We start from the raw sequence: 22,625 nt of genomic DNA on the forward strand, positions 1-22,625 counted from the left end.
CCAAAGTAGTATGGCCACATGTTTCTTGAACACTTCCAGGGACAGTGATGCCACTACCTACATGGGCAGCCTGTTCCAATGCCTGACTATTCTTTCAGTAAAGAATTTTTCCCTAATATGATATCTAAACCTCCCCTGGCACAATTTCAGGCCATTTCTTTTTGTCCTTTCACCTGATACTAGAGAGAAGAGGCCGACCCCCTCTTGCCCTGACACACACATAAGTATCTGCACAGAAATGAAATCATCAGTAAGAATTAAAGAAATCAAAACCTCCCAAACCAGCTTTGCTGGTGCTACTGCATCTGTATGAGCAGCTTGTGGTAGCATAACTGTTTGAGGCTGCTGGCTGATAAGACCCCAGAGTGCAACAACTTTATGGCACTCAAAAGAAGAAGCACCTGGAGGAAAGCTGAGTTATGAAATAAGGGGAACATGTGAAGGAATTAACAGAAGTACCAGAGATTTAGCTGTTTTCTCCCTAGAATTGAGAAGTAATCTCATTTCTTTCATCTTCACTGACTTAAGCTTTGATAATACTAATAATTTGCCATGGGTTAGTTGTTTAGGTGGGTCAGATTGGCTGAAGAGTTGGACACGATGATCTTGAAGGTCTCTTCCAACCTGGTTTATTCTATATTCTATTCTATATTCTAATATCAGCAGTGACCCTACTGCACAAAAGTTTAAGAGCTTTCATAATCTGTGGGATTTTACAGCATCCTTGTTTGTTCTTTCATTAATACTATGTGTGTTACAGGTTTTTGGAAAGAAAGACAGAGGAAGTGAGACAAACTTAAGAGGGTTTTCATCTCTTCCTTTAAGACGTGGTGGGCAAATCGTACATTGACAATGCCACTGCTTTTAAAAGCAGATTTGGATGGATTAGTTTCAAACAGTATACATAGGGGGAAAAAAAAACAACCACCTAAACAAACACAACCCCCACCTTCCTCTTTTTATTCTATTTGACCTACAAGGGCAGACTGGTAATCAGAAGAATTAGGAAATTAAAAGAACAACAAAAGCACACAAACAGAAAACCCCAAACAAAACCAATCCAAACTAACAAAGCCCTCCAAACCCAAACCGCAACGAAAACCAAACAAAGGCAGCCAACCATCCAACCAAAAAAACCCAAACCAACCAAACCAAACAGTAAAGCCCCAGCTCTGTGACTTCCATGTTTTGACAGTTTTGTTTCTTTAGCCTATTTAGGCTCTAGATTGGATTATCTCCTAATGTGTGTACAAATCTCATAAATCACCTTTGAGAACTGCTGTAAAATTCTACTCATGCCTCTCCTCTCCCTGAATCCCTTCTTATCTCTCCTTTCTTTATGATTGATAGCTATGCCTCATTTTATCTTTTCTTGTACCTAAAATGTATTCTCCAAGTGATGCAGAGTCTCTTCACAGGGATCAGTTGAAAATAACTTCCTTTTTTTTGATGCTGTAATAATGATTACATGCTGTTATGTCTTTGGCTTGCAATGAAATCCTCATTTTGATCAAATGTGACACCTGAAATGGATGCATCTTCAAAGGACTGAGCCATGACAAATCATCCAGAGGAAGGGGAGAGGTTTGTGTTTACCTCTGCTCACGCTTACAAGTACATGGTGACCTTGCAACAGTGATGTGGCATTGCTAATGTACTGATAACTGTTACAGGAGAGAAGGCAAACCTACTTATTTTTCATTTGGAAATGCAAAATTACTAACACAATATTGTTGAAGAATTTTCTTGGCTAGTTTTCCCTTGGCTGCCTCAGACTAAAATGACTGATGAAGTTTAATATTTTCTTGAATCATCCTGACTGTGAATGCTTAGTAATTTACCTTGGACACAGATAAAATGCAGAAATCTGAACAGACTTGATGGAAAACTATGTGCAGTAGGGCTGGAACTGTGAGGAACTCGTGCCTTAGGAGTTCCTGTGCATCAGTTACACTGCTAAATATCTATTTTTTCAAAGTAGAAAGAAAAAATAAAGTACAGAGGAATATTTCCTAGAGTTCAGTAATTCAGGCCTCCACATGATCTGAAACAGATTTTTCTCAAGTGATTCAATTCATCACTTCCATGTGACAATTACCAGCATTAGAAGCTTGTGAAATTCAGCAGTGGGGGGGACTGTTCACTTGTGCAGGCCATTTGACATATATAGGTAGCTTCATTGATTTTTAATGAGACCTCTAGGGTTTTCTAGTTGTTAAATATGTTTAAATGCATCTCACCCTCTCTATATGCAGACAGTTATCCATGCAGTAGACTACAGCCTGTTTTTCTTAATCAAGCAAAACTACAATGAGAATTTTGCTCAATTAAGAACTGAAGAATTTGGCTGAGTATTATTCAGTTCTTGGCAGTAGGAGAAGATGGTCTTTCCAACAGTAAGTGCCAGTGCAAAATATTTTGGCAAAGAACAAATGTCAATTTAGAGCTATGAAATTCCCATTTTTCAGGCAGTAAAATTAGAATCACTCTGGTTTGTATTAGCTTAAAAGCACCCAGACCTTGGCCTATTCCTGTGTAGCTGAGTAAATAGATACCTACTGTACTGGCCCAGGTGAAATAGGATTTTGACTGCAGTGAAGGTAATTGTTATAAATGAGCAGGATAACCAATATCACTGAGTTCTGACTTTTCCATGTGCTCAGCTTATTGATAGTGGCATTTGTCTGCTGTAGAAATGATCACAGTGGACAGCAGTGATTGTCATTGAGTCCATTTTACTGCCTCTTGCTAATCATAGTATCAGTCAGGGTTGGAAGGGACCACAAGGATCACCTCGTTCCAACCCCCCTGCCATGGGCAGGGACACCCCACACTAGATCAGGCTGCCCAGAGCCTCATCCAGCCTGCTCTTAAACACCTCCAGGGATGGGGCCCTGACCACCTGCCTGGACAACCCATTCCAGGGCTTCACCACTCTCATGGTGAAGAACCTCCTCCTCACCTCCAGCCTGAATCTCCCCACCTCCAGCTTCATTCCATTCCCCCTAGTCCTATCACTACCTGAGATCGTGAGAAGTCCTTCCCCAGCCTTCCTGTAGGCCCCCTTCAGATACTGGAAGGCCACAATTAGGTCACCTCAGAGCCTTCTCTTCTCCAGACTGAACCGCCCCAACTCCTTCACAGCTTTTCTTGCCTGGCCCTCCTGAGCTAAAAGGAAAATTTCCAAAGATGGAAGAGTTGGATGATTAGTGGGAGTGTTGCTTTCCTTTAATTATTTTCAAAGGAAATGTTTTTCTTATCATTCTTTTCATCTCTTCAAAACTACACCAAATTACTCCTGGAAACTGGGCTGGAGATGTCATGAGAGCAGACATGAGTTCCTATATCTGATATGTATTTTTAACTGTCAACAAAGATCCCATCTAATTAAATGAAAGCAGACTTGGGATGTCTCTGTTGACATACAGTCCTACAGGCAGGAGGAGAATGAGGGAAGAACCTGTAAAGCAAACCTCTCCATGACATTAAAAGTACCAACTTGTGTCTGGACTTGGCTGTCGTTTTACAAGGAACTCCCAAGAAACCTTGCACGTGGATCCCATTTCCTGCAGAAGTTTGCTTCAAGCACTCATGAAATCAACATTTCATACTTCAAAGCTTTCTGAGTTTAGCTAGGAGTAGGGCTGTAAATGTTCTCCTCATATCCTTCCCATGGCTTAGCTGATGCTATCAGCCAACCCACTTCATACCTGTGGAAAAGACTGCTCTCCTTAGCCTGCTATGGAGCTCTGCAGGCCAAGTGTCGGCACTGCAATCAGCTCTATAAATCTAGGTTATTTGTGTGCTGGAGTTTCTCTTGCCATTGTGATGAAGATATAATTGAGTTGCAGAACTCCACCAGTTACATATGAAGCTCATTGAATTTTATTCTCTAGCAAAAGCATCATTTTGTAAATGGAAAAAAGGGGGGGGTGGGGGGGGGGAAGTAACTAACCAGATGCATATGTTTTTTATATTGGAACCCATTTAATGATATCATTAGTTTTGCCAAACAACATGACACAGGCAAGTTAGATGTTAGCCTTTTTGTAATGGAACCAAAGTGATCACATATATTGTGTGCTGGCTACACTTAGTATGTTTGATCTTTGTCCAACCACAGGAAAAAAAAAGGCGTGGGAGGACCCAGCCTTTCCAAATGTGTTAAACTCATTACAAAGACATTTCAAACTTACTCATCATTAAGTCTTGTTCACCCTCGGTGATGATGCCTTGCTGACAAAAAGTAATCATCCTAAATTGAATTGTCTTGTACAGAAATGCAGTGGTCCCATCTTTCTTACCCCCTTGTAATTGTACTATAGATGATTCGCAAGAAAAATGCAGTTTGGAGGTGAGCACCCTTTCAAATGCACCTCCATGCCAAAGGACATGCATCAGAAATGAGCTGAGGTGGCAATGTCACACTGTCAGACCCAGAAAAGCCAGCATTTTTTACTGCAGGTACAACACAGACCCCACAGTTGCTATCTCTGAATGAGGGGTTGGTGCTCTGAATCCGGGTGGTGAAACAGGCACATGCTGAATGTTCACTGTTCTCATAAGGTATTATGGGGGGGAGTAGGTTAGAAAATGCTAATTATGAAACACTGCTCCTGCCTCCTATGAGGATGTGCTGCCCCTAGAGAACTAAGGTAATATCTGGCTTACATTTTTCCCCAAAAGAATTCCTGAGGATAGGCTTAGACATACTAGTATCTGAAAAAGGGCAAAGGCAGATAATAAACTGCCTGGCATCACTGAGTTAAATAATGGATTGGCTCCTGGCTCTCAGAACAACTCCCATGTTGAACTTGAATCCCATCTGCTTACTCACATCATGGGACTATGGCAGGGGGGGGTTGCAGAATTCCGGTTGTGAGTCCTGATCCATTATATCTGGACACCTTCCCTCAAGCAGCAGGCTCATGTTTTAAAAGAACTAGAGATTTTAAAGCATGTGTGTGAGGTTGTACAAAACTGCCTCTGTGACCATGGGCGTGTCATTTACGGCACTGTTTTTCTTTTGTTCCTATGGAAAAGGCAGGCCTGATCCACCAGCCCCTACTTGCTCTCTGGATGTGTATGTGTTGCTTACTATCACTCCTCAACTCCTACTTTTTGGCATGTTCTAACCCCTGCTCACAAGTTTCTTCCAGCTTGAGTATTACTTGGAGAAGGAAAGGAGCAATGAAGGGAAGCAAACCAATGGGCAGCAGAGTTTTTTGTAGTGTCTTAATGTCTCTCAGGTTACACACCTCATTCAGAACACTAGATCTAGAGCTCAGGATTCCAGAGGAGGTCTGATGTGCAGGGATATAGATAACTTGGCAAGCCAGCCTGTGGTGAACATCAAAATGGTGCAGCTTGAGTGGCCAGTGGTACCCATGGTACCCATTTAAAATTAAATCTTTGACACCTCTGCAAAAGATTGCAGATGTTCTGGAACTGCTGTATAGACATTGCCATGCTTTGCCAATATCCTTCAGTCACTCATTTGCAAAATGGGTTTGAAACTCCTTAGTTAGCTCTGAGTGATGCTGTAGGAAGTATGCAGAGTGTTTCAATGAGGGTCATCAGTTTTATTTTTCTCATGCTCATGAATGTGTTACATTAATTTATGGACAGAAGAAGCTTCTGGTGGCAGTAAGCTCTTTTATGTATTGCACTGTTTTTCACAGTCTCCAGTCCCTGCAGTTCATAAAATCATAGAAAATCTTGAGTTGGAAGGAACCTTAAAGATCATCTAGTTCCAACCCCCCTGCCATGGGCAGGGACACCTCCTATTAGACCACGTTGCTCAAAGCCTCATCCATCCAGGTCTTCAACACTTCCAGGGATGAGGCATTCACAACTCCTCTGGGCAACCTGTTCCAGTGTCACCACCCACATAGTAGAGACCTTCTTCCTAATGTCCAGTCTAAATCTGTCCTGCTCCAGTTTAAAACCATTGCCCCCTGTCCTATCACCCACCACAGGCCCTTATAAAAAGTCCCCCTTTAGCTTTCCTGTAGGCTCCTTTTAGGTACTAGAAGGCCACTTAAAGGTCTCCTCTCAGCCTTCTCTTCTCCAGGCCTGAACAAACCCGACTCCCTCAGCCTGTCCTCATAGTAGAGGTGCTCCAGCCCTCTGATCATCTTTGTGGACCTGCTCCAACAAATCCATGTCTGTCTTCTGTTTGTGGCTCCAGAACTGGATGCAGTACTCTAGGTGGGGTTGCACAAGAGCACAGTTAGGAGGGAGAATCACCTCCCTTGACCTGCTGGCCATACATCTTTTGATGCAGCCCAGGACACAGTTGGCTCTTTGGGCTGCCAGAGCACTTTGCTGTTCATGTGAAGCACCTCATCATCCATCAGTGCCAAGTCTTTCTCTGCAGCTGACTTTTTACAGGTCTCTCTGAACCTCTAACTTTAGATAAAACCACACAGAGACCACTAGTCAGTCTTGATAAGCAGACACATTTATTGAGGTTCTCTTCAGGATTATGAGACCCAAAAGAATACTTCCCTGAAATATATTTGTCAAGAAGATGAGCACTCAAGATAAATGATATAGTGGAGGCCAAAAAAAGAAACTAACCCAAGACATTCCCCTCACATTGTTTGCTTAAGCAAAATCAGATGGATTTGTTTCTGGGGATCCCAGGACTGGAGGTGCCTTTTTATTCATGCTAGGTGACATATTTTTTCCTGGCCTTGATTTTGTATATATCATAGTGTCCAAAGCAATTATTCAGGTCAGTTTTTCTACTTCAAACAAGCAAATTAGAACTATAGTTGCAGTTAATATGCAACCAGAGGTGCTCTCCCCAGTTTTTCTGAACTCCTCACTGTATTACTTAGGTTCCAAGTCTATTGCTTCATCTGAATTAATTTCTTGGTATATGTAAATGCAATTAATTAACTCTGCTCCCTCACAAACATCCTCCTTATGCTTTTAATTACAACAGCTTTCAGGAACGTTTGCCTTCAGAGTCTGTGATGACATTAAGAGATGAAATAGTACTTTACAGTTAAAGGGACACACTTGGAAGTCTGGAGCACCTCTCCTACAAAGACAAGCTGGAAGAACTGGGGCTGTTCAGCCTGGATAAGAGAAGGCTCCATGGCGGAAAGCTGGGGAGGGACTGTTTAGAAGGGCTTGTGGTTATAGGACAAAGAACAATGGTCTTAAACTGGAGACTTGGGTTGGACATAAGGAGGAAGTTATTTACAATGAGAGTGGTACAATACTGGAACAGGTTGCCCAGGGATGTGGTTGAGGCCTCATTCCTGGAGACATTCAAGATTAGACTTGATGTGGCCCTGGGCAGCCTGATCCAATTTGAGGCATCTCTGCTGACAGCAGAGGCACTGGACAAGAAGACCTTTGAGGGTCCCTTCCAGCCTGATGCAATCTGTGAATTTCTTTGTCTTGACATTATAATTTAGAATAGAATAAACCAGGTTGGAAGAGACCTTCAAGATCATCGTGCCCAACCTATCATCCAACACCACCCAACCAACTAACCCATGGCACCAAGCACCCTGTCAAGTCTCCTCCTGAACACCTCCAGCGATGGCGACTCCACCACCTCCGTGGGCAGCTCATTCCAATGGGCAATCACTCTCTCTGTGTAAAACTTCCTCCTGACCTCCAGCCTGAACCTCCCCTGGTGCAGCCTGAGACTGTGTCCTCTTGTTCTGTTGCTGGCTGCCTGGGAGAAGAGACCAACCTCTGCCTGTCTACAACCCCCCTTCAGGTAGTTGTAGACAGCAATAAGGTCACCCCTGAGTCTCCTTAAATTAGGTGACTATTTAGTGTGTTTTGGAGCCACCTGAAATAAGCTTGCTTCTCTAAAATACCTATTTCACTTTCAATCTTTTCCAAGAAATGCTTCAGTCCTACAAAAAAACCAAACAACATGCTTCACTTAAAATGAAATCAAACTATAAGAGAAATAGGCTTTACTGGAAGGAAAATTTACAACCATCCTACATATTGTGAAAGAAGAATAAAGTTTTAGTCCCTGATACTCATCTCTAGTTATGAGTGTGATTTAGCAGAATCTGGAATAGAAGTTTAGATGAATCTGGGATAATATGACTGAGTAGAAACAGCAACTCTGTCTTGTTTGTAGCTAGTCCATCTCCTGAGAAACAGAAGAGCCTTCCTTACTGCCAGCTTTTCCAGTAAGGCATTCAGTGAGACTGTAAAAGTCTTGGGGAGAAGGAGGTGAAAAGGGTAAAGAAGCACTGACCAAAAATTGCACAAGCCTGATGTGATTTAATCCATTATAAAAAAGAGTGTAATAAGGTCTGGAGTAATTGTTTATTTTAACTTCAGTTTTAATCATGTCATACTGTAAGCAGCCCAGTTTGCTGTAGGAAGAACACAACCGGTGGCACCCACCTTCAGGCTGGGCTGCTCAGGCTGCAGCCTGCTTTTGGACCTCACCTGTTATGACTTAATGACCAGGTAGTGCAATTGAGTAGGGAAAAAGAGCTGAAAGGGTGATGGAAACAAACCTCTGAAAGCAGTGGAAAGACTGGGACTTGCATGGTTGTATAAAGGAAACACTCTTATTCCTAAGGAAAAGCTGCTATTTCTACAGCTATAATGTAAGCCATTCTTCTCTCTAGCACCAAAGCCACACACTGGTGTTCATCTAGGCTTAATGCAGACACTACACTTGGACATCCAGCGACAGTCAGCTCGTAGGAGCATACTGGAGCTTTGTAATCTTTGTTTGGAGCTTTGTTAGATTCCCTCCTGCAGCCTTCAATAGATAGAATAGAATAGAATAGAATGGAATAGAATAGAAGAGAAGAGAAGAGAATAGAACAGAACAGAATAGAATAGAATAAACCAGGTTGGACTTGACATTTAAACCCCATTTGTACATTTTTTCTAATCCCAGATACCCTCACCATAACTATTTTGTGGTAAAAATTGAAAGAGAACTACATGTTCATGTATCCATATTGGTAACCAGGGTGAAAGCTGGACTGTTAGCAAGTATATTTATAAACTCAAGCATGCCAAAAATCAAATGTTGTAGCAGTGCCTCTGAAGATCCAATGTTTCTTACCAGTGTAGATAGAGATATTTAAATGCTGAAAAGTACTACAGCCAATTCAAATGTCTGTTGGCTCAGTTTTTGATCAGTATGGAAACTGGTATGAGTTGTAAGCACAGAAGTCTTGCTGCTGAAGCTGCCCCGTAGGTGGCGTGAGCCAGCCATCCATCCACCCAAGCTCAGCCCCAGGCCTAACACTGCTTCTTCTTCACAAAAAGTCCCTAAATAACCCAAACATGTTTGCTTAATCGTCCTTTACATAGGTGCTATGGCCCCTGGTGTCAGGGGCACAAGGGTGTTACACTGCCTTCCAGTCAGAACTATCATGTCATGATAAATGGTCATGGATATTTTGTTCTGATAAGGGTAAAATCGTATCTTCAGACACAGTGCTCACCTGTGTCTTTGAGAGACACTTTGGTCACCTACAGACTGCTCATTATAAACAGCATATTCCTGTGGTTGTCCAGGGAAGATGTGAGATAAGCTAAGCATTAACAAATCTCTTTCCCTTTAGCCCTTTCTATCTTAGAATCATAGAATATTTTGGGTTAAAGAGACCTTTAGAAGTCTTTTAGTTCAACCTCCCTGCAGTAAACAGGGACAATTTAACTAGATCATGTTGCTCAGAGTTTCATCCAACCTGACCGGGAATGTTTCCAGGGATGGGACACCTGCTTCTGTGGCCAACCTGGGCCACCCTCATAGCAGAAACAAGGTCTTCCTTATATGTAGCCTGAATCTCACTTTTTAGTTTAAAATCATCACACTTTGCCTTCCTGTCTTGCAGCCTGTGTTCAGTTTTTCAAATGCTATCCCTTGTCTGTCAGAAGGGAATTTGTGTTCTAGCTCTTCCAGAGCTGTATCACATTGGAATGCTTTGCTCTGAGCACATCAAAACCTGCAGATTTTTCTGCTGGTGGGTAGAAAATGGTGAGCACCAGCCCTTTGCTCTTAATCTTTCTATATTTAGGGGAGAAAGGGAAAGAATTTGAGTGTTTCTGCAGTTCCTATGGAGTTATACCTCCCAATAGGGATCACATTTATTCCTGGCTAGGTTAAACCACATGTGTTTGTGTTTCACACCTGACCATGGTAGAAGGAGGCAACAGGCACAAAACTGCCAGTCTCAGGAAAGGGTATGAAGGAATATTTTGCACAGCAGCTGGAATAAGTATTCTTCCCAAGGTCAAAGGACAAGGTGTGAGAAGTATCCAAGCATCTATGACTAGAAATAGATCTCTCATGATGCTGTCAGGTATGGCAGTGGAAGTTATAGAGAAAATCCCACCGGGCTGCTCTCAGCATCTATAGGCACAACATAGGCTTTAGTGTTTGGCACTCACAGTGTGCACAACAAACTCCTAACATGTAATGATGGTGAGATACACCAGGGGTGGCAGAGCTAGCAACAAAACCAAAAACCTCATTTGTGAGATTAAAAGAATATGCTTTGCCAAAAATTACAGACAATACCTGGCTCACTTACTGTCCTATTTTTACTGTTTAATCCCATTCATACTTTAAGATATCTCTGAACATTCCAAGCCCAGGAGAGACACACTCAAAGATAAGATTAATATGGAAGTGCTTGTTTCATTTGTTGCTTCAGGAGTGCAGACCTGAATGTAATGATTGAACTTGATGATCCTGAAGGTCTTTTCCAACCACACTGATTCTGTGATTGGAAGTAGTGATTTCAGCCAGAGCTGAACCTTTCCTAAAGGAGATGTTGATCTAGTGAGTTACTGTTGGTGGCATGGTTTAGCTGATGTTGTGGTGTTAGGTCATAGGCTGGAGTTGATGATCTCAAAGGTCTTTTCCAGTCTCAATAATTCTGTGATACTGTGATACTATTATAGTAATATCCAGAGGAGAGAATGAACTCAAACAGCAGGCAAGTCTCATTTGGTTCAACTACAGACTGTAGGGGCTTTCTCATAAAGGCATTTGATATTTTAATGTGACTGTAGATTGGTTGGAGAAAGAGGAACATAATTCATTGAGAATTAATATTTTAGCACTCTCCTTCATCATGCTAAATTCAGTACTGCATTTTCAGCAAGAAAACTGCAGGCCACTTGGCCTAACTGAAGCTGGGTAAGCCTTTTAGCTTATCAAGTGTCACATGAAAAAAATACCAAGCAAGTTGGGGCTGAGTAAGTGTTAAAGCTTGGTTAGGATGGCGTGTCCTCAAATGATGGTAGAATGCCAAATCCTGAGCTTCCCGTGCTCCTTCAGGCTAAGCAGGGATGCCAAGTATACAGAATTGGAAGCTGTCTATCATGTTTTTGTAATTTTTTTTTTTATTTGCTTGATACTGTGCAGACAGCAGTGACAAAATACCAAAAATGCTTGAAATCCTTATGACCTTTCACTGCAAACTGTGAACTTTGTCTGCTAAACTCAAGTTTCTGTTTACACTGTCAGAACAGGCTCCACGCTGTTGCCTTTTCTTTGCCTTTCCAGCTTGTCGTCTGTGAGGGACAGCTTCACAAACACTGCACAGGAGGAGGGACCTGAGCACATTCCACACCTTTCACAGGTTCAAAATACTAAGTGTCCATGTTCTGTATTGCTTGAAAATAGATGTAATGCAAGTGCAGTGGCATGAAAACTGCTGTTTGCACCCAAAAGCAAGTATCCTACAGAAAGCCTTAGTTCTGCCATCAGCTGGAGGGGCTCACATGTTGTGCACCAATGCCATGCTGCAGCACCGGTGACCCCATTTATACCATCCCCCATTTACACCACAAATACACAGATGACTACAGAGTAAAGAGTCTAAACATGCATTCAGTACACTACTGCATCAGCTTCTGATTTCAGCACGGTACTCCTAACAGAACAAGGGGACACAGTCTCAAGCTGCGCCAGAGGAGGTTTAGACTCGAGGTGAGGAGGAAGTTCTTCACTGAGCGAGTCATTCGTCATTGGAACAGGCTGCCCAGGGAGGTGGTGGAGTCACCGTCCCTGGAGGCGTTTAAGAGGGGATTGGACGTGGCACTTGGTGCCATGGTCTAGTCATGGGGTCTGTGTTGATAGGTTGGACTCGATGATCCTCGAGGTCCTTTCCAACCTTAGTTATACTGTGATACTGTAACATCCATCTGCTGCTTGTAAATCACGAGCTAGGCTGCTGCAGTGAACAAACACAGAGGACATTTCAGATGTACACAGTAGAAATTGTGAGAGAGAGCAGGGAGTAGAAAACTGAGGGTGACTGAGCACTGGCATGGGTTGTCCAAGGAGGCTGTGGAGTTTCCATCCTTGGAGATGATTCAAAAGCCATTAGGACGTGGTCCTGAGCACCCAGTCTAGATGTCCCTGCGTGAACAGGGGGACTGGACAAAATAACCTTCAGAGGTGTCTTTCAACAGCAACCATTGTGTGATTCTGTGAAATTGGTCCTGTGAAAGACTACTATGAACTGCAGTATTTGACAGTATTTATATAACATTTGCAGTTGAAAAAGGATATCCTTAACCTGTTCCTTAAACCTAACAACTACACTGAACTCCTTTGAAAATAAATAGAGGCTCGACTTGTATAACAAATACTTTAGCTGAACTGTCATTATTAGCTGGGCAATTCTTCTGACTGGGTTTCAGATTTAATTTCATTCTGTGGTAGCATTCCCTGAACTTTGCAAGACAAAGGTATTAATAGAATTCTGTGCCTGAACTCCTTAGGGTCTAGAAAAATGTCATAAAAGGCAACATTTCCAGAGAGACTCCTGCATAGAAAATACACTGGTATTTCCTAAAGGGAGTTCACAAGGAACCATTGCATTGACAAATAATGTCAATGAGCCTTTGGAAAGAAGATTGTTGACTTAGTGCCATTTCTCCCCCGAACATGGCAGCTATGGAAAACGTGTGCAAAACATTTGTGAAGTGCTGACTGCAGCTATATGCACTGGCTTCCCAAATCATAAAGGCACATTGTTCCAGTCTTCCATGAGCTTACTGTTAGCAGTAGAAAGGTCTGCTGCCTACTGGCTTGAGGTCGCTTTTCAGCAACCTTGAGATAGCTACTTCACTTTGCAAACAGGCAGCCACTGAGTATCACCAGTTAAAGTACTACCAATGAACTTGCTGCCAAAGACCAGAAGTGAGTACATGTGTGCACATGAGGCTGTCTGGGCAGCGGGGGACTAGAGAAGTAGAGAATTTAACGAGCAGCAGGTTGTTCAGGTCTCTGCTTTGCACAATCTGGGATCGTAAACTTGTCATCATGGTTTCAAACAGCAAGCAGGAGGTATGTGTGGAATATCCCCAGCTCTAGTGATTTGTGGAGGCAAGCTCCTCTTGTTCTTTTTCTGTGTTCTTCTGCACTAGAGCTTTATGTGGCAATTATCAGGACAAAAGCCCTAAACAAGCCCCTCTTCTTTAAAACACAGACGAAAGCAACCATTGGGTTTATTCACAATAATGCTCGGATTAGCTAAAGAAACCACATTCACCAGCGGGAAAAGAGAAGTCAATTTCTGAGCTATTGAATAACACTGCTGTGTTTGGAAAGGATTTTTCTTTTGTAATTCCCCTTTAATTTCCTCTCATCCAGAACTGCTGGTTTTCATGAGTGACTAAAGGAGTCTAGCAACTGACTCCTGTAAAATCAATGGTCCTGGAAATGTAAGGTAACATTTCCATAAACACTGAGTAATTTGAGGTTTAGGTTCTACTAAAAATCATTCAGGACGTCCAGCTCCCCAAGTCAGACAGGGAGAAAGCAGACCAGTAAACCAACCACTCTCAGGGATCAAATGGAGGAACATAAAGTACACGAAAATGAGGAGGAAACTGAGGAGAGAGAAGATGATGAGGTTAAAGAAGTTTATGCACTGAGAGGCATAAAAGGCAGTTCAACAGGAAAAAGGACAGACATAGGGAGTATCAGACTATATAAACCAAGGCATTACTCTCAGTCGCTTGGGTTTGCTTTTCGTTTTGAGGTATGACCTCAGTAAACCCACAGAAAATTGTATAACTTCATCACCTGATTCAATTCAGCACCAAGCAGTTGGTGGTTTGTTGGGGCTTTTTTGTTGTTATTTTTCCATTCTGCTTCCTGATCAGATTAGAAAGTGCCTGAAATGAAACTGTGTGATCTGGTAACCTTTCTGAATAGTTTTGCTTTCTTCATTTCAACTGTGATTTTTCCCCCCCCCACCCTTTTCAATTAAAAAGTGTTTTTAAATGACCACATTTGGGTGGGTCGGGACTACCACGGCGCTGGGTAGAAAAGCAAAGCAATTTGAAGCGAGCTGGACATGCTGAGTGCATTTTTTAAATGCCTTATTGCTTCAGTAAAATAAAGGTAAATCCCTTTGTCTGGCAATTACTTTCAGATGTTTGATTGTTTGTTTTGAAAGGACTGTCCTATCAGCCATTTAGAGCTGACAAGTGCTGTTTTGATTTCTTCACAAGTCTGCTCTAACCTCTGCTCCCTGCCTTGTGGTAGGAACCACGTACTCATCCTCATTGTCTCCTGTATTTATCTGAATTTTTATGTCTTTTGCTTTATTAGGGGAAAAACTTAGAAGAGCTGTTTGTGGCAAGATTTAGTTACAGGAAACCCAAAAGCTAAGCCCCAGTTTCAGCTGAGACAATTAGACTGTTGCTTTTGGTAGCAGCTCAGGACTTCTATTGGACTCAAATGCCTTTGAATTCTATCTGCCAGACTGATGTTCATCTGAAAATTTTCGCTATTCCTGCTACAGATAAAGAGCTTTGTTTCCTTCTCATTTGAAGGACATATCTATCCACCTCTGTATGTTGTCTGAGGTTCTTTGCTATCCTTTGAAATAGATTTAAAAAAGAAAAACAAATAATCCAGAACTTTTACCTCTTTCTAAAGGATTCCATCACAACCCTTACCCCCCCCCCCCCCCCTTCTTCTGTGTCTGTGAATTGCTGAGGACAGGTTTTTTCTCAAACCAGTGTTGCCACACATGAAAAGCAGCAGGTGCCAATTTGTAATCCCCATCTTAACTGTTGCTCTTTTCTGTCTAATAAGTATTTTTAATAGCTCAGATTGCCATTTCGCCTGCTGTAGGTAAGGGACTCTGAAATACTTAGCAGGTTTGACAAAGTGGTCAATATTATCATATGACACCAGAGGATCAAAAGGTTTGAAGACATTTCTAATGCAAAAAGCTGTGTGCAGTCTTTTCAACAGCTGTTGCAGAAACTTTGCAGCCAGGTTATCAAAATCCACTGCCATTATTGGATGGATGTTTTATTGCTAGGTGAATTGGGCTCTAAAACTTTCTTACAGGTGCTCTGGGCATATGTAAATATTAGCTGGGAAGTGGTTTATTCTCTATTAATATTTTGTGAGCTGGAGCCTTGGGCTATATTTTTTCATTTTCTTTTTTTCCCCCCTTATTTTAAAAGAATATTCTTTCCTTCTTTTTGCTGTTTGTTCCTTTACTCTTTTTCTTGTTAGGCTTGTGCAGCACCTGACACTGGGCAGCGCATGGCAACTGACACCGGGTGAACAATTACCAGGGACAGCTCTGGTGGCAAATGCTGCCAGAGGTCCTAATACCCTGGCACTGCACCAGCCTGCCCCAGTGCCTGGAGAAAGAAGCTCAGTGGACTCTCAGAGAGGGGTGTCTGCCAGGGCTGATGCTCTAGAGTTGTGTGTTTGTAGAGTTGTGTTTCTGTGATACTACTGGTTTCATTTCAGACAAATTGTGTAGGACTCCTCCGCAAGAGAGAAACACGAGCCAGCACAGAGTTCATTCTCCTTAAAAGAAAGTCCAGAAAGTCCAAGGAACTGAAGTGATTCATTCTTAACATGTGGATTCTTTTAATTAGCTATCTAGAAACCAAAACAGAGTGCAGGACACTACTGCAATGCAGCTTCTTAAGCAATAATGCATTTTTGCTTCCAAAAGTCACACCTGATAATAAACAATAGTCATAGGCATAAGATGACTGTGGATACTATGAGCTAATGTCTAGTTGTCAGAAACTTTTCCATTAGGGCTCAGAATGATGTTTAACATATTCTTCCCATTATTGAGCTAAACTAAACATTGCATTAAACATGGATTTCACAATGAATGTTACTGCTGTTTATCTGTGCATGTGCATGCCTACTGAAGGAGACACGTGTACATCTGCACTTTCTATATCAAAAGCACATCAGTAGCTCTTCCCAGCTCTTTCTCTTTCCCAACCACAAAAAATAGATCTAAAACATTCTTTAGACAAACAGGAAATGCCAAAATTACATGTTGTCTCCTATTAAAGAGTGGAGGATGACTGAAAGGGTAGGTTTCTTATATTACCTAGGGCAAAACCAAAAATTGGTGCTGAGGATCATCACCAAAATTTATGTACCGTGTATTTTTCTACTCAAAATCCAAAAGCTTTGGTGCATAGGAAATACTTGAATGCCATCACAAATCCTGTGTAGGTGATAGCTTTAAGAAAACCTCAGTTTGAAGACTTTTTGCTATGGTTTTGGCATTCTGGACAGCTCATTTAGAATTTCAAAGCTGGATATACTTACATTTAGATTTCAGGACAGGGCAGAAGGTGGCCAAGTTGTTTGCTCTTCGCTTTAAGGGACCTAGATCTCCTGACTGTGTTCAGCCTGTTGTTACTTTGTTGGTTTTAAGTTGGTCTCTAGGGGGAAAAGAAGAAATGTATGAGCATGTTATCCTGTTTTAAAAACTAAAGTATTAAGGAATATTGCCCAAGATTTTCAAACATAGGGGCTTAACATGGTCTTTTAACTTCATGTTCAAGCTTCTTATGCAAGGTCTACTGTTCAGAAGTATGACAACCTGGCAACTCATTCACTTTGAGTAGCCTTTTTAGTTGCTCAGTACTTGTGAAAACTGATGTAGCAGTTTGAATATGAACTAAAATTCCTGGTGTTTAGTATTTTTGTTGGCAATCCTGTGATAATCATGCCATAAATCAAACTATGGGTTTGGATTTCAACAAAAAGTGCCTCAGGCCTTGTTCCCACCCTTCTACAGAGACACTGCATAGCTTTTTCAGATCACTATGAAGTTATCAGTTTGAAGGACAGCTGAAAAGCTTTTACTTAATCTCATCTTTCTCTACATGTATTGCACCCATGAAAATGTGCACACAAACCCTTTCATCCAACATGCAGTTTAAAGTCATTATTTCTCAAGCAGCTCGGTTTGATATGATGTGCTTGGAAACACAAATCCCCAAGTGTGATTGCACTCAGACTGTGAGGATGCTAACATGGGGAGCCACAGGCAATGCTAATGTCCTATTAAATACCAGATATGCTCATCTGTTTTGTAGGCTTATCACTCTCACTTGATCATCTCAGAGGTCCTTTCCAGGCTGGATGATTCTACAGTTCTGTGACTACCCCCTCTTTCATCTGAATGCCACATCTGGGCTATTTTAGGGTCTCTCTCTTTCAAATCTAACAAAAGAATTGATTAACTTTTTGTCAAAACAATACATTTTCACAAAAGAAGCTTGAATCTTGTAGACAAAGGGGCATTTTCTGCCAAAAAGAAGATCTCAAAATATCAGCCCACGTGCCTCCAGAGTCATTGTTACCAACCAGCCTTTGAGTTTCTGGTCACAGAATGGTTTAGGTTGGAAAGGACCTCAAAGATCATCTAATTCCAAACCCCCTGCCATGGGCAAGGACACCTTCCACCAGCCCAGGTTGCTCAACATCTCATCCAGCCTGGCCTTTTTTACAGAATTTGGGAGCTGTCACAAGATGGCAGCCAGGTGGAGGCCTTCCTTACAAAGACCAGAGCCCTCACACAAAGTAATAGGCAGCTTTCCAGTCCCTTTGGTTTAGATTAGTAGCTTTGAATAGTTAGTAAAATGGAGAGCTGCCAGACTGAAAGGGATGGCAAGGGACTTTGCCTGTGCCTGGGGAGAGGGATTAGGCATTTCAGCCAAACAGCTCATTCCTGCCTCCTGTTTGTACCATCCATGCTGCTGTTACTGCCTTCAGGGGATTAGAGAGGGTAAAGGAGTGCCAGTGTGTACCAGAGGGCCTCAGCACAGCAACAGCAATCACATCTGCCCTTTCTACCACCAGCAGCAAGATTTCTCTGGCTTGAGGCCCTGATGCTGGGCTAGTTCCTGTCCTTTCAAACCAGGATTGACCCCTTCTTGACAATCAAGAAGATAGAGAGAAATGTGTAGATGATGATTGTGGAGATAGTGGAAGTGAAGGTCTCTGGGTGTCCTGCCTCTAGGAAGGAGACGAAGGGAGGAAAAGAAGTGATCTAAAGGAGGGGAGGCATGTGTAAAAGCAGAAAAAGTGCTCTGTGCCTTCACAACCTCAAAGCACAGCATCTCCTCAGTCTTCAGAAAGCTCCTACTACATCACTGACACAGTCCTCACCTTTGCCTGTGATGTGCTGGGCCACCTCATTTAAACGCTAATAATTACCTAGAAAGGTTGGACCAGATGATCCTTGAGGTTCCTTTCAACCATTCCTAAGAGGAAACTTAAGCATCAGATTTCCTGCTTGGTAGAGTTTAATTTAATTGCTCTGCTTTTAAGAATGATTTAGGGCAAACCTGTAGCTGAAAAGAGAGTTTGTTTTCTGTGTAATAAATCTTCCAATACAGTAAGGTGGCATGCACTCTCCTCTCCCTTTCCACTCCACTGCTGGCAGGTATTAACTGGCTGTGGAAAAGAATGTTTTGTGTTTGCAGTTCATGTGATGAAACACAATAGCAGAAAGGCAGAAAATGACTATATTCTTTCTCTTAACACAGGAACAGCATGACCACTGGTTAATTTAAGTAGTCAAATGAACATAACTTCTATTTTAAGCATGTACTTCAGTCCCGTTGATTCAATATTCAGTTTAAATGCAAATTTGTTTTGCACTGAACTGGATCTACTTAGTAAAATATTTCAGTCTGTTTGAGGGAGAGAAGAGGAATCTGGTTAATTGCTGAAAATACCTTTGTAGCAAAATCACTGCTCTACTTATTGCCTGGGGTATTCTCTAGTGACTTCATGACAATTTTGTGAGAGAGAACTACTGTGGAATAGAAGGCTGGTCTGGAGAAGTGACAGGAATATGTAGACATAATTATAACATCCTCTTTAATGTCTTCATGATGATGATCTAGATGAGGGGATTGAGTCAGTCATCAGCAAACTTGCAGATGACACCAAGTTGGGAGAAGATGTTGATCTGTTAGAGGGCAGAAGGGCTCTGAAGAGTGACCTCAACTGACTGGACAGATGGGCATAGTCCAATGGGATGGCATTCAACAAGTCCAAGTGCTGGGTGCTGCACTTTGGCCACGGCAACCCCATGCAGAGCTACAGGCTGGGGTCAGAGTGGCTGAGAGCTGCCAAACAGAAAGGGACCTGGGGGTGCTGATTGACAGCTGCCTAAACACGAGCCAGCAGTGTGCCCAGGCAGCCAATGGCATCCTGGCCTGCATTAGGAATAGTGTGGCCAGCAGCAGCAGGGAAGTCATTGTGCCCTGTACTCTGCATTGGTTAGGCTGCACCTTGAGTCCTGTGTCCAGTTCTGGGCCCCTCAGTTTAGGAAGGACATTGAGACACTTGAATGTGTCCAGAGAAGGGCAACAAGGCTGGGGAGAGGCCTTGAGCACAGCCCTGTGAGGAGATGCTGAGGGAGCTGGGACTGTTTAGCCTGGAGAAGAGGAGGCTCAGGGGAGGCCTTATCGCTGTCTACAACTACCTGAAGGGAGGTTGTAGCCAGGAGGGAGTTGGTCTCTTCTCTCAAGCAACCAGCACTAGAACAAGAGGACACAGTCTCAAGCTGCACCAGGGGAAGTTTAGGCTCAAGGTGAGGAGAAAGTTCTTCACAGAGAGAGTCGTTTGCCATTGGAATGTGCTGCCCAGGGAGGTGGTGGAGTCACCATCCCTGGAGGTGTTCAAGAGGGGATTGGATGTGGCACTTGGTGCCATGGTCTAGTCATGAGGTCTGTGGTGACAGGTTGGACTTGATGATCTTTGAGGTCTCTTCCATCCTTGGTGATTCTGTGATTCTGTGAAATAGTACTCTACATAGTATTTCCTAAGCTCTATCAGAAAACACTGACATCCTGGAACTGACATTTGCCATTTCAAATACCAGCTTTCCAAGCATAATTAGTGTTCTTGTAAATGTTTCAGTATCAGATTTGGGACTCACTTTGGACAAGCCAGTCCTCAGACTCTGCATTCCCCGCCCCTATTTATTATTTCCTTTTCCAACATTCCAGGAATGACAGCTGTGATATTTAAAGCTAAGAAATTGTAAATTGAAATAGCATGTTTAAAAGTATTGATTACAGTTAATTACAATGTATGCAAGTCGCTTTCATTTCTAATTCACTCTTTTCTCTTGACACTGTTCCTTTTTTCCTTGCTTAAAATACCTACGATGCCCATCCTCCCGCACACAAAACACACAAACACTTTTACATAACTACAGCTCTGCTCTAGGACACACAAAACAGAGGGGAGAGGATATGAAAATTACTTATGACAGATGAATCACATTAATATTTTGTTCTAAGCCATGAGAAAAATGAGACGCAAGGGGTGGGGAGTCGGAACAGATCAAACCCCTCAGTGCTTTCTGCTCCAAACCCACAACTGTCTATTGAGGTGCAAAATGTTCTTTTTTCAAATAAAGTGTGAGAAAAGCACAAAGATTTTTGTACTCCAGATGCTGGCAGCACACAGTGTTGCAAGTCTTTCCAACATTTTGAGACGCTGGAATCATAACCAAAACTTTTAAGCAACAGTGAGGTGAAAACATTTTTGTAGTCCCTTGCCAAAAAAATAAAATGCAATTATTTTTGTTTAAGAAAAAAAAGTCCCAGTTGGTTCAGAAATGGTGTGCCAAGATTCTACAAGTGGCTGATAATAAAAACAGAAGCAGGGGAGGTCATGACATCCTCCTGCCTTTTTTTTTTCCCCCCCTAGTGTAGTAAATTCAGAATGATTCAGATAAGACTCCTGTTATCTTCATCAGATTCCTGTGCTGCTAAAAAAATCTTGTGTATTCTGTCTTTGAAAAGAGTAATTCTGACTGCCTTTGACAGGTGCATGTACTGGCCCTGGATGTCAAGTGGATGGAAGTGTGACCAGGCAGGATGAGTGTGGTGATTCTCCCTCTCTCCTCCGCTCTGGTAAGACTCCATCTGGAGAACTGCATCCAGTTCTGGGGCCTCCAACACAAGAAGGACGTGTAACTGTTGGAGCAGGTCCAGAGGAGGACCAGAAAGATGATCAAAGGCTGGAGCACCTCCCCTGTGGAGACAGGCTACAAGAGTTGGATCTGGTCAGCCTGGAGAAGAGAAGGCTCCATGAAGACCCTGTAGGATCTTCCAGTAAGTGCTTGGGGCCTACAAAAACACTGAGGAGGGACATTTTACAATGGCTTCTAGTAAAAGGATGAGGCACAATGGCTTTAAGATGGAAGAGGATAGATTTAGTCTGGATATTAGGAAGGCATTCTTTACAGTAAGGGTGGTGTGACACTGGAACAAGTTGTCAAGGGAATTTTGAACACCTCCCTGGAGGTGTTCAAGGCTATGCTGGACCAGGGCCTTGAGCAACCTGGTCTAGTGGAAGGTGTCCCTGCCCATGGTGCGGTGGGTTGGAACCAGGTGGTCTTTAAGGTCCCTTCCAACTCAAACCATTCTATGATTCTCTGAAGCATTGTCTTGCTTCCTGTTTAGAGGACAGTTGTCACGTTGAATAGGTTCTCAGAAGGTTGCCACTTAGACTTAAGATGAAGCATTAATCACTCCATCTGATGAGATCAAGTAATATTGTCTGTAATTCAGCTCACTGCTGGGTTAACTAGGTATTCTGTTTGCTAAAACCTAAGTATTCTCAATTTTTTCAGTCATTCTTGACCTAGCACTCAACAGAGAACTCAAGTCAGGAGCTCATGAGCAGACGAGTGCTTTAATATGGGCCCGAGAGACAATCCAGCCAGGTCCCAGTTCAGGAAAATATTTCAGTGAGGAGGGATCTAAGCATGCATCTGGAGATGTGCCTTTGCAGCTCTATGTGTAAAGTTTGCAGAATTAGTCTAGAGGATTGAGGGGCAATGGCTTCAAACTAGAGAAGAGCAAATTTAGATTGGATGTTAGGAACAGGTTCTTCTAGCCATGAGGCTAGGGCAACACTGGAACAGGTTGCCTGGGGAGGTGGTTGGGGTCTCATCCTTGGAGATATTCAAAATGAGGCTTGAGAAGGCTCTGGGCAGCCTGATCTAGTTGAGGATGCCCGTGATTACCGCACAGGGGGTTGGATTAGATGGCCTTTGGAGATCCCTTCCAACCCAGATCATTGTATAAAGTCGAGCAGTATTTCTCCTCGTGACAGTGGCAGGTAAGTGCTGGCTCTGCATAGTGTCTTTTTCTTTTTCTTTTCTGCTCTTCCAGCTAATAGCAGGGACCCTGTTTCTAACTAATCCCCATCAAAATCTGTCTCATAACAATAGTAGCTGTGCACACTTCATACTCTTGTGCTGGGCTGGTTTTATGCCGCTTTTTCATGCCATGTAGGTAGAGTTTAAATACAGAAAGTGAGCAGG

At 42.6% G+C, this 22,625-nt stretch overlaps 1 protein-coding gene across 1 annotated transcript in view; it reads right to left on the minus strand.

The window, feature by feature from the left end:
- The window catches only part of COL8A1 (collagen type VIII alpha 1 chain), a 99,384-nt gene that overhangs the window by 20,875 nt on the left and 55,884 nt on the right, over positions 1–22,625 (minus strand). Inside the window, exon 3 of the mRNA XM_068160664.1 lies at positions 16,589–16,704. The gene's annotated coding sequence lies outside the window, so the exon portion shown is untranslated. The remainder of the gene's footprint in view (positions 1–16,588; positions 16,705–22,625) is intronic.

This window comes from Melanerpes formicivorus, unplaced genomic scaffold, assembly GCF_026170545.1.
Source record: "Melanerpes formicivorus ecotype bairdi unplaced genomic scaffold, bMelFor1.0.p_v2 SCAF_51, whole genome shotgun sequence".
NCBI classification, from domain to species: Eukaryota; Metazoa; Chordata; class Aves; order Piciformes; family Picidae; genus Melanerpes; species Melanerpes formicivorus.